Genomic DNA, 13,009 nt, shown 5'->3' with positions numbered 1-13,009 from the left:
CGATGCACGATACAAGTGAACAACAATCTGCTTTCTTTCAAGCGAGATATAAATTATTAATATCCCAAATAGCAGTCTCTTCAGGTATCTTTGAATCTACTTTTATTGTTACAATGTTCCTCATCTCAGAATTTTCTCTCTAAAGAAGCTTAAATTAAGAAGCTATCAAAATAATAATAGGTAGTTGTTTTTAAAAAGCTATGCTGATAAGTGTCAGTATTAGAAGATATTAATATTTATCTTATGCGCATATACACAATACGTTCTTTCGATATTCATATCGGTCTCGATCTCTATCTTGATATACACGAGGCGAGGATAACGAAATTTAACAACATCGCTACCCGGCTAGCCGGTGGGAGATTTGCGATGCAAATATGTACGATATGTCCGCGGCGAACGTAATTAGGCGTTACGACGCAGTTGCAAGCCTGGCGGCTTCTTTTCGGCTCCCTACGACGAACTTTACAAAGCAACACCGGCATCGTCCTTATCTCGTCGGTTGTAAATATCCGATTCATCCGCTAGGAAAATTAAGGCGCGATAAAGCTTCAGCGCTATCGCGCGCCGAATCCGAACTGCTGCGGAGCGAATGCGAACGCGAATGCCTAATCGCGAGCGCGAAAAATACGCGCGGGGCTGCGCGCTCGTAAATAGCCTGCGTGCGTGCGTGCGGCGCAAATTTAACGAGAGTACGCCGGTATACAACGCCGGAAGCTACGCGCGATAGTCGTAAAAAAGCCCGACAGATAAACGTCGGATGCAGTTTCGCGCCGTTTCTTTTTCTCTCCGTGGCCTGGGGATCGCGTCCCGCGGGGCGTGGGCGTGTGCCCCCGAGATCAAACAAGCGCTCTGTCATTCGCGCGAGTCGACTTTTTTTTCTCTTCGTGATTCACGTCCAGCGCATCCACTGTCCAGCTCTCGTCGGAATTCGATTGTGCGGACACGCCCCGGGCGGACGCGATCGTCGCCGCTTTCTCGCGAACGCGAGCCGTAACCAAGGACACTCGCGCGCGACTTCGCGTATTGTCGTAACGGCATTTATGGTAATGCGTTACGCGCAATCCTATGCGGGCACGGCATCTCGTTCGTATATGTGTATTGTGACACAGCAATGACACAAGGTAAGGACACTTGTAGCCTCCTTTCAGAAATTCAGTAGAAACATACACGGTTGTTTCCCATTAATAAGGCAATGTATTTCCCTAAATTAGCATGCGTCTCTCGAAGAAGAGAAATAGCATCTTGAAGTTGGTGAGTTTTGAAAAGAAAACTGACGATTAACATGTTGACCGCCACAGTCAGTCCGTAACCGATACCTGACTTTTCAATGGCATCCTGGTGGACCGGCACCACTAGTGAGCGGTGCTGTTGAAATTTTTTGAAGCGTTTGTCGGAAATAAATGTCATCTGATATAAAATGTTGAATAATGAATGCGGAATATATAGATAATCCTCTTCTAAAAAGGAGATGTGAAGTTTATTGTTGTCGCTTTTCCGCGATGTTGATTGGTTCTCTTGCTGCGCTTACTTCATTTGCAGCTGTCATTGTATATTTTGACAGTTGTGTGTATCAAGGAGTTAATAATGTAATAGTAATAGCATAATGTTAAAGCTAAATAGAGCGCGCGAAGCGCGCGTCTGTAGTGTCTAGTAAAGTAAAAAAGCAATTAATAATATCTACTTTTAATCATATTACACATATGCTTTTAATTAATTATACAATATATAACATTGGCGGATTCTATATAGGGAGGAGGGAATTTGGAATTAAATCCCTCCCCTTCCAAGTAAGAAAAATTAGTTTTGCTGGATTTTTTGTTTTAAAAATCAAGGAACAAATGCATTAAGTATTAAAGCAGGAGTCTCACAACATCCTCGTTGTTGATCCTGGAGTAAAAGCTAGGCACGATAGTAAGAAAAATATCAAACCTAATAATTTTGCCGAACTCCCCCTATTATTAACGTTAGGATCTGCTAGCGTATGCTAACGACAATGAAAATTTTATTGTGACAAGATATACAAAACTCACTAGGCTGACAATGCGTTAAAAGATTCTTCTCAGCTTTTTAAAATTCAAGAATTATATTTCGAAAGTTTGTAGCAAACTGGTGAAATCGCATGATAATACACGATAATTTATACACTGTTAAATTCATAGTGTTAAATTATACTCATCACAATTTGAGTCATTTTTAAATCATTCCTATAGGTCGTCAATCGCTTCTACTCAACATGTCCGTTAATTTAATTAAAACAATGTTAATTTAACTAAACCAATGGAGTTAAAGTAATACTATTTTTAAAATAATAAATTTCGATACACATGATAGATAAAAATAATACAATGTTATGTATGTACCTCAAGGTGTTGGTTTAAATTTCATCATTTAATATTTTACAGCGTGTTTCATTATGTATCACATTTAATTGTGAAATACGCTGATATCTAGGTTCTCTTTAATGCATCGCGTTTCCTGCACGTGATATATTATCGCGTGTGCCACGCACTGTATGCGTTTTGCTAATACGAACTTCTATGTGGACTCCGAGGCGCAGAAAGCGCAGCAGATTCGTACAATCAGCCGGGATATTAAGCAAATAAGCATCCGCCATCCCGCGGGATAACAATGATTGCACTGTATTAAGCACTCCCGGTGTGTACATATCCGATAAATCATAACGCGTCTAGCCGCGAATCGTCGCGCATCCTGTCTGCGAATTTATTCTAATTCGTGAGCGTGTTGAGAAATTTTAGCTTTGAAATATCCGCTCCGTGTGATTACCAGTTAAACCTCAGCTTTGTCCTTTTTTCGAAGAACTTCCTGAACTGGTGCACTCTATGTATAATAACTTAGAGTGAGACAAACACATTTTGTTCTACTTTAACTTATTCACTTATTTTGCATCAGTGTTCACCAGTTCACGAAGTTCTTCCGAAAAAGAACAGATGACATATCACGAAAGGGACTCGGAAAGGGAGCATCAGGACGTTTGTATTTCTGTCAGGGATTATCCAGTTTCACTTTTCCTCTATAAGAGGGCCCTGTACTTTCTCAAAACGGTCCAGCTGACTCTCAACACAGCCACTTTATTGCAATCTGTCTAACTCCTCCGTTGGCTGCCGATAGCCAAGCGCGCGAAACATTCGCCGATCATCAATTTTTCACGTCACGTTCGAAATAGCGGCGGATCGCTCAATTTTTCACAATTTATCTGTCGAGTGAAGGTTATCGAACTCGGGCCGCGCCGCGGTTCCCGTTTCGCGAAGGGAGCTGGGAGAGAGAGAGCTTATATTTAATGGGACAGAGATCCTTCTACGCACGGCTTTCAACTGTGACGACTTTCCGCCGGTGCGGCGTGGATTTGCATAGGGACACACAGCGGTGGCGGCGCGGCGTCAGCGGTAGAGAGCAGAGAGCAGCAGAGAGCCGCAATCAAGATCCGTCCGAGCCGAATCCGGAGAAACGACGCGTCGCGTCTCTCTTTTTCTCTTTCTCTCTCTCTCTCTCGCTCCCTCGGGTCCCTGGTGCCTCCGCTTTTGCGCGAGGAGCAGCGTGCGGGCAACGTGGAGGCGACGAGGACGGGACAGAAGGCCGGAATATATGCTACGCGCTCGTTGAATGCTCGTTTGCAGCATTCGCCGAGGGACCCGAGGGCCGAGTGAAGAGAAACGGAAAAGAGTCAAGGGGGGGAGGAGAAAGTCTCGTCCGAGCGGGACGGACCCGGGAGGAAGAAAGAGGAGGATGCGAAAGGGTTCGGCGGGCCGCGCCGGTGAGGCTGGTCAATGAGAGACCGCGGCAGCGGCGGCGGCGACTATCGAGCAACCCTTCTCGAAAACAAAGCCGGATTCTCACCTTGATTTATCGCGGTACTCCCGCTGTGCTGCTCCGCTCCGCTCCGCTTCTAACCGAATGCCAGTCGCAGCCGCCGCGCCTGGTAGCCGCTCTCGCGCCCCGGCGAGAATTAATCCATTGTCTCCCTCGTGCGTCCTGATAAAAACGCACCGGCCGGCGCGCACGATTCTAATATACACGCCGGGGTCCCGGGGTATATACGATGATAAACCCAGTTCGACGTCGACAGTCACTTGCCACGGCTGCCCGTGAACAGAGGCGCGCGCGATACGCGAACGATCGACAAACACTAAATCAGAATCGTAAACATCAGGCGGCGGTTAGTTACGTCCGCGTGCGCGCGCGCGCACATGGGGAACGTGGCGCGATGCGCGGTGCGCGACGGGCGCGCTGGTATGCGTACTCCGAATCGCGGCTTTACGCACAGGCAGGGCACAACGGACGGTTTCTCCAAATATTTTGTTACACACGCTGGAGCAGGCGGCGGCAGCGCGCGCGCGCTCGCTCGCTCGCTCCACGGAATGACCGAGAGCGCGACGGGAGAAAGAGGAACGCGCGGCCGGAGGAAACGTGGCGCGCGCGATCCTACCACGACGACGAACACGGACTCACTGACTCCGAGCAGTCCGAGCTGTCCGAGCACTCCGAGCCCCGAGCTCCGACGAGGCGACCGCGACGCGAACCCGAGCGAAGAGACACGAACGTCACGAACGCGAGAGAGGCTACGGACTACGGAGTCGACGACGAAGGCGGAGCGATTGCTGCCGGCCGCGGCGGGAAGGAGAGAGAGAGAGAGAGAAAGAAAGAACGAGCGGCGGCGGCTGGAGCTCTCGGGCGTTTCCGCCGGTTCTCGGCCGCGGCTACCGGCCCCTCGGTTTCCCCCTACCAGCGGCTTTCTGCTGGTACGGTATATGCTAGCGAACCGTGCAGCGTTATGTATCTCTCTCGTCCCTCGGACGCTGCTTGCCGCTGCTGCAGCCACGACTCGACTCTGTTTAACTATGCACGCGCGCGCGCGCGTGTGTGTGGATACGTGCATACTCGTGAGGAGTCGCGCACCTCCGGCGTGTGGTGCACGCTGCACAATGCACACCTGTGTGCCACGCACACACATACACACGAGCGCGTGCACACGATGCGGAACGCGCGATGCATCCATCCCCCTCCGGTGTATCGCCGGGGCCACACACCACACGCGCGCGCGATGATGTCACACACACGGCTCTGGACGCCGTGTGGCGTGGATAACGAGAGACGGTCGGCAGGATCCCTCTTCCCTTCTCTCTCTCTCTCTTTCTCTCTCTGCCTCCCTTTCTGCTCCGGGTCTTCGGGATTCACGACCATTTATTATCGGTCCACGATTCTCTTCTTTCTTCTCTCCCTCTCCCTCTCTCTCTTTCTCTCGTTTTCCTTCCAAGCTGAGCGACTTACTGCTTTCTTTTTGGGCTGGTTACGAGCGGCGAGACGCGGTCATCTCCTCGGCTCGTAGGTGGATTCGCTCTCGCGCGGTATTAACGACGTCTCGCGTAGGTACGGTCACGACCGGTTCCGAGGAAGAGCCTCTACCTACCTCCTCGTATCGAGATCGGGGCTCGAGGACATGAGGCGGGCGAGTTCGACGATCCCGGGCCCGGGTCCGTCCGCGTGCGCGGGTCGACGCGATAAACTTTCCAATTCGCGTGTCCGCTTGTTGGCGAATGATACCCGCGAACGGATTCGTCGCCGCATGGATGGCGGACTTCGCCAATAAAGGCATGATTAAAACGGTCGACTGTACCGAGAGAGACGAATTAATAAGTAACACCATCGTCGTCGTCGTCGTCGTCCAGAACACCTGCGAGATATGAAGCCGCTTAAACGCCGCGACAAGCTTTTTGTCGCGGGATTCCGGCTAAAAATACCGTCGGCCTTCGTTTTTTCTGCCTGACTGCTCACCATTCCGTTCGTTATCGCGTCCAAGAGTGACGCCGATGTAAAATGGAGCCGTCCAGCATCATTGCGCGGAAAGAAAAAGAGAAAGGGGGGAAGGGAGAGAGAGAGAGAGAGAGAGAGAGAATATCGCATAACTGTCTGCCACCGAATTTTATGCGCTTTAGCGAACGTCACGTTGTTGCGCCCACGGTATGGACGTTCATGGCAGACACGCGTGCGAAAAATTAGGCGTGCGAGAGGTGTCGTTTATGTGTGTCAAAAGAGAAAAAAAAGGCCTGGGAACTGGCATGTTTATTACGGCCGTAAACTCGTACGCAATATGCGAGAAGCCGAATATTATATTGCACGCCGGATCTTCTGTAACTCCGAATTTTGTAATGTATGTGTTCCGAGGTTTTTATTTTTATGCGAGGTAGCCACAATGTGGATGATGGTATGATAAGACAAGAGTACCCAATTATAAAGATGGACAAAACTTTATATGCTGCTTTATTTTGAGTGTACCCCTGTTCAATATTAAGGGACGAAATTTAAACCAATATCTCGAGTTAAATAACATTTTGTTATTTTTAACTATCATGTGTACCGAAATCTATTATTTTAATACAAAACAGTATTATTTTAACTCCATTGGTTTAGTTAAATTAACATTCTTTTATTTACATTAACGTCATGTTGAGTTGGAGCAGTAGCGATCTAAATGACTAAAATTGAGTATAATTAGACTCTACGAATTTAACAGGGTGGCTTCGATTTTAGTCGAAACTTAATTCAGAAGGAATATAATGTAGAAAAAGTAATTGAACCAGAGTTATGGACAGAGTCAAACCGTTTCCTACATAAAAATCGGTTCCAAACACGTCGAAGAAACGAAGCTGCGCATATTGGCGCGCGATAGCATATCTTGCATATGCCAATAGCAATAGTCTCTCATGGATTCATTCATGCTAAACATTCGTTCCGACGCTCTCAATGTCAAACGAATTCCATATCGTATCGCGATCCGACGTCAATCCCTCGGAAACCTTTCTTCGCTCGCGCACAAACGTCACTATGAATATGCTTCTCGCAAGTACGTAATAGGTTTTTCCGTACCGATGTCGTCAGTTTTTCCTTTCGGGTGACAGTAATATCCTCGTAGTGGCCGATAGTCGCGACGGACTGCGAGGGAACACAAGGCCTTCAGGGCCACGGGGCTTTTCCCTGTTGCATTGGGTGGATGAGAAAATGACAGGGGGGAAGGTTTTGGCGATTTCGCCGTCGGCGTCCGCGCGTCTGCATCTCGACGTCTCGCAAAGGAACAGCGACGACGATCGGTTCGGGACAGGTTCCGATTACCATTTCGCGAGGCCTCAGACGCAGAGAGTCTAGACGCTACTCTCGGCCGGACCGGGCGGCGAATGTAATTCCCCGTACGAGCCAGGTGGTCCGTTGCAATCTCTCGGCCGGTAATCGGATCGAAAGGGTAAGAATGAGGGAGGGGAAATGGCTCGACGGGAGTTTAAAGGTCAAAAGAGGAATGGCGATTCGAGGCTGCGCGAATTCCTCTTCGCGAGTTTGCGGTCGCAGCAGCTTAGATCTAATTTCACAACGGGTTGCATTTTTAGTGTATGATCGTCCGCAAGGTGCAACGAATGGCGTAAGATGCGACGGATTTATTTCTAATGTAGCGATGATTTAACGCATATGGTTAAAAATCCCTTTAAATCACTAGTCGCGTTGTGAGAGAACCGCTGCGACCTATAATATATAATAGACTGTTTTGCTGACGTGATTTATCAGAACGCGCTTATTTGCGAGAGTGATTTACAGAGCGCGGTGGTAATTTCTTTAACAATAAGATGATAAGCAGAGTCGCGTAGTCCAAACGATAACATTTATGCGAATCTATTTATTCTTTCAATTTATTGCCTTCATATATCTGTCATATTTTAATCTTTCCATTGTTATAAGGAAAATTATAAATAGAGTAAAACAGCGTATTGCCATCATATTTCATCTTTGTTAAATATATTCTCCTCAATAACAAAACGTACTCTAGGTAAAGTAATTTTTTCATAAATTTTTTCCTTTTATAATACAAGAGATACTCGATATTGCTACTTCGAAAAGTTTGATAAAGAAATTCGATAAAGAAAGTATCGATACTGCCGTTTCCACTAAATCTGAGCGAATGTTTCCTAGACGTTTCCTAGGTAGAGACAGTGTTGTATGTACAATGTTTGACAAGACGAAGTTTTCCGGAGGAGTGCGGATAGTCAATACCGTCGAGACGCATAGAGACGAGGGAGACATAGAGACGCGGAAACGGTTCCCGACACATATTGAAGTCTACGTTGAGATATTCGCCCCCTGTGGATTTTCGGCTACGTTATATACCGCGTTCCGTACCCGCACCCGCGCCCGCGCTCATTGTTGGGTCACGGTTGACAGTTACGCTCGGCGTCCACCAGCCCAGCCGGCGAAGCCAAAACAGGGGGATTCTCGAGGGAGGTCTCGTCGGGTCTTTCGCAAAGGAACTCCGTTCACCCCCCCGAACTTCGAGCGATGTCGCTTTAGAAAGGCATCCCCCGCCCGCTCGAAAAGCAATTTATCTTGAGAAACCGGAGCGAACGTTAAATGGATTTCCCTTTCAGAGGTATTACGCGTTTTTATTCAACGTAAAATTAGCTTATAGATGCGGGGCGCGGCTTTCGCACCCGGTTCACTCTCGAGTGAATCGTCTCCGAGGCTCTCTTTCTTTGAGATGGGAAGGGAGCACGAATCACCCGAATTTCCCTCCACGACCGACCCAAGTATTGTCTCACGCGGTCGATCGCGCGAGTCGACACGCGATGCATGCTGCGCTGCGTTTACTGTTTATCGTGTGAATCGTTCGAGGCCGAACTCCGGAGCACATATAATGACGAAGGGGGCGTGAATAAATTACTTAGGAGCTTGTTTAAAAATCTCACGATGTAAACAATCGTCGGTTTTGCCGGAAGATAGCAAGGGGGTAGATTACGACTTCCTGTCACCTATCATCACATGTGGTATGCGCTAACATAATGCGTCGCGCTTACCGGTAGGGTCGGGTGGTCAGGGCCCGTAGATAACGCCCCGTTGTATCAACGCGAACACTGCACCCAATTCCAGGTGCACTCCCGCGCTTTCGAGGTTCTCATAATAATGCGTCACGCTTTGACCGTATGATTTAGTCTCGGCTCATCCGAGTCTTGTAAACATGTCCAAGAGAAATTGATTATACACCGCTTAAGTGAATCTCGCGAGTAATTTCTGAGAAGACATTTCCTACAGTAATTTCGATTTTTATAATTTTTCGTGCAGCTATTTATAAATATCGGTGTAAGTAGATCATAGAGCCATTTTCTACGCTATAGCATGTCAATCAAAATGCATATAAGCAAATACGCGTCCATTATAAAAAAAAATATAGTCCTGTTAAATCTACGTTCCCCGTTTTAAGTGGAGAGAATAAAATTAATATAAATTAAGTGCTTCCCCCTCCCCCTCAAACAAGAGACGAGACTCCCTCATTGAGGAACCCTCATCATACGTATGTTAGGTAGAGACGTTTCTTTTTGTGAGTGCCATCGCTCACAGATTAATATTAGGGAGTCAAGTGACGTTTCGTTCCTTGCCTGCAGGTCGGCCGCGTTGGAAATGGAAGGACGATGAAGGATACTACCCGAGCGATATACTACACGAGCACTCCGGGGGTCTGTAGGCCGTTTTCAAGACGCAAGTCTCTCACATAGTCCTTCACTCGAAGATGTAGCCACGACTTTTTCGGCTTCGGGCTTCCAGACAACTTCCGTCCTATTATACACTTCTGGAAAGCGCGCAATCGCCCCTGCGTACAGTATGCTCGGCAGAAGTTTGCAAACAACCGTAAAAAGACCGGCCCGCCCTAGTCGATCGGGCTCACACATCTTTCCGAACAATCGGAGCCGGCATTGAATTGCGGTTTTATATCGCTTCGGTTACAAACGTTATTAAAAGACTGAATTAATAAAATAAATAACACATAAAATATTTTTTTCGTTGTAGATATTTTTTTATTGTTGCTTTATTTTTATTAGAATTGATAATATTGGTAATCAAAAATAATTTAATGCAAACACCTTGTTGCGGCTCTGTGCTCTATCGTTATACATGTTTGATTTCTAATCGTACATTTGAGCTTTTCACGATTATTAAAAATATTCTTTTATATGGGAGATTAAGTGTATTTATTCACATATGAAAGAATTTGAAGCTATCGTTATTTCAATTTCATACAGAAAATAATTTATTTTTCTCTATTTTTAATAATTGTAAATGTCTAAATACAGATTGGAGCCTTTACAAAACAATTGTTTCGAAAATCTTTTTCATCTGCACATTTTGAATACTTTATGCGCGTTCGCTTTTACGTTTTATACGTATAGCGTGCAAATTTAAACATTACACTGTTGCATAAAATGCACCCACGAGAAAACTGTCAAGCAAAGTTTTCAATGAAAAATCTCTAATAACACATTTCCTGACGAGCCGGTACACCCTTCCGCTTTTCCGATTTTTCTGATGTGAAGAGCACACTCTTCGTTTGATTTATGCGTTTGCTCGCATATACATATACAGCTGCGTTATCGTGTATGTCACACGCGATAAAAGAGGACAAACGTAAGCATTCGCGCAGCTGTCGACGGAGATACAAGGCTAAAACGACCTCGGTGAATATTCGACGATGAAACGAAACGTTCGGAAACGGCGCTCACGCGGCCCCGAGAATAAAAGACGTTGATTCCTACAAATCTCGCGACGAAGTCTTGACGTTCAAGGCGTAGGCAGCGCGGTTAGCGCGCGAGCGAACACCGGCGAGCAAGTAACCCGAGATGAAAGGTACGGCGAAGATGCCAGAGCGAGATTTAATAAGTGCCACAGCACAGGTAGGCGACGCTGGCGACGTCTTAGCATTATAAAGCCGCCTACGGAGAGTCGGATTTCTTGCCGTTCCCCCCGATAATTCTCTGTCCTCGTCGCGCACCGGGGGCACCGGTGGTGCGCGTGATCGTGTCCTCCTAACGAGCCTCGTGGGACGTGAATTCGCCCGCCGCCGATCGATGTATCTTACCGAAACGTATAACAGTTCGACCATGGAGCAGACCACTGTGCCAGTGGTCGCGAAAATACAGGATCTCGATTGTATCTACGTGATCCATTATGGCGCTATCGGATTCTATCATCTGTGTTACTAGGCTGCGCTCGAATCCCTTCCCACCTTGGGCTTGTATCGATTCGAGGACAAAGGTCTAATTAACAATTCTTGTGGCGACGATTCGGTCGTAGAGGATAAGACACGCATAGGCGTAAATAATAAATGTCTAAGGGAAAAATTGTACGACTACGGAAAATCTATGAATCAGTTATATTATTTTCTACGCAATAAAATTGACTGACGATAAGTAGATTGTATTTAATTTCTTTATATCCTTAGTGCTATAAACACTTTTTTCTTTTATCTATTTTATCAATATTTCTGTATATTTTTTTCTTACTTCCTTATTTATATTTTTGTATGTACGAAACATCTTCGTAATTTACTTGCGGAGTTTGCATTTTAAATTGCATGTTTCTTTCCTCGGTATATTTTTCGCATGCTACAAATAAGACAGCAAACTGTTTCGGGCGTTTGAAAAAAGTGCGACTCGCATCGTTATCTGGCGACGGAATACAAACCTCTGATCCGGTTTTCAAAGATGTGAAACAAGAAGTCTTCTCTGTTTTGCGAAGATTAAAGTGTTTTCAGTATCTCTTCGGTTCCTTGGGAATCGAGGCACATGGCAAAACTTTCGTTCGACATTTAAAATATATTTCAACGGCACTCCAGTGGCACGGCCACTCTCTCCATCAGCTTCAATGGATGCGACTCTCGAGATCGTGGTGGGTCCTTCTACGACGTAAAATTATAGACGCACGGATGAGGCCCTTAATTCGCCCCCTATTTTCATGTAAAGTTATATATTCTATTGCCCCCGAACCGAGTGACGTGACAGCGAGTACTCGTTACACCGGTTCGCAGCGCACCTAGTCATTCAGCCTTTTTCCACAAATAATATCCGTGACGACGGCAGTTCTCTTTCATCGATACGACGCGATAAAGAATGTAAATTTCTATCTTGCGCGAGGAACGCGTAATATAAACTTGGTTTGTCAATCAAATCGACGACGCACCAATCGTATACGTGACTCGAGGTTCATCAAATGACGAGGTGTTTTTATTAGTATGCAGCGGTTACACGCGGCTATCATGAGTGTCGTTTTGGCCGCATGTCGCCAGTTAATTAAAGAATTTAACGATAACAGTCGCGAGCGAAATTAATTACATTCTATCCATAATTTCTTATGGGGGAAAATTGTATCGTGCCGATTAGTTTCTTTACATGGCCTAGCTGCCTCTCGCGACGACGAGCCATCAGCGACAGATAACGAGGACCCATTATGACTCATAAATCAAAGTTTATATCGAGCGTAACTACATTTATTTAACATAATTGCATGACGTCTAATGACGTCGGTGAATGCATATTCAAATTTAATTGATATTTCAATAATTTAATAGCTCTGCTTTAAAATTATAAATAATTTTATAATAAGTTGTATAGAGTGTGATAGATTTTTTAATGTTTGAGGAAAAAAAAAAACGTTTTTCCGGTGCATACAATAGCGTTATATTTTTAGTGTAAAGGCAGTAAAACTTGAACCTACACGGATTATTTATGTCAAGCTCTCGGATCGCGTACCGTTACATTTGTTAAACAATGGGTCAGTAAAATCCGTAACGAAAACTGTAAAAAAATTACCGCATGCCGCGCGTGACACACAATGCGGTAAAAGTTAACGATATCGACTTTATACGATCGAGGGAACGATCCGAACGCGTCGTAGAGTCGCACGACGAGAGGATCCTTCGTATGCCGTTTCGCGACAGTGCATTGCGCTCGGTTTCTCGATAATCGACGAGACGAATCGAGGTAAGAGAGAGAAGAGGAAATTCGCATTCCCACATCAGAGAGGTACGTACAATACATATGTACATACTCGTGGCTTACTCGCGCGCCGCGCGAGTTCTGTAATAAAGCCGTAAAGGACGGCGCCCCGTAAATTCGACAGAATATTACGGTATGCAGCCAAGCCCCTTTCGTTTGTCGTGAGACCTGTGACCAGTGATCACGCT

At 46.1% G+C, this 13,009-nt stretch overlaps 1 protein-coding gene across 3 annotated transcripts in view; it reads right to left on the bottom strand.

Annotated features, from left to right (window-relative positions):
• Fz2 (frizzled 2) overlaps positions 1–13,009 on the bottom strand; it is a 76,343-nt gene that overhangs the window by 28,037 nt on the left and 35,297 nt on the right. The window contains exon 1 of one of the 3 annotated variants that reach the window (XM_071776647.1): positions 3,859–4,585. The exons of the other annotated variants lie outside the window; for them this stretch is intronic. The gene's annotated coding sequence lies outside the window, so the exon portion shown is untranslated. Of the gene's footprint in view, positions 1–3,858; positions 4,586–13,009 lie in introns of those variants that run through there. 3 annotated transcript variants of the gene reach the window in all.

This window comes from Temnothorax longispinosus, chromosome 4, assembly GCF_030848805.1.
Source record: "Temnothorax longispinosus isolate EJ_2023e chromosome 4, Tlon_JGU_v1, whole genome shotgun sequence".
Classification (NCBI taxonomy): domain Eukaryota; kingdom Metazoa; phylum Arthropoda; class Insecta; order Hymenoptera; family Formicidae; genus Temnothorax; species Temnothorax longispinosus.
The sequence above is the reverse complement of the archived record's forward strand: the minus strand, read 5'-3'. Positions and strand labels throughout refer to the sequence as shown.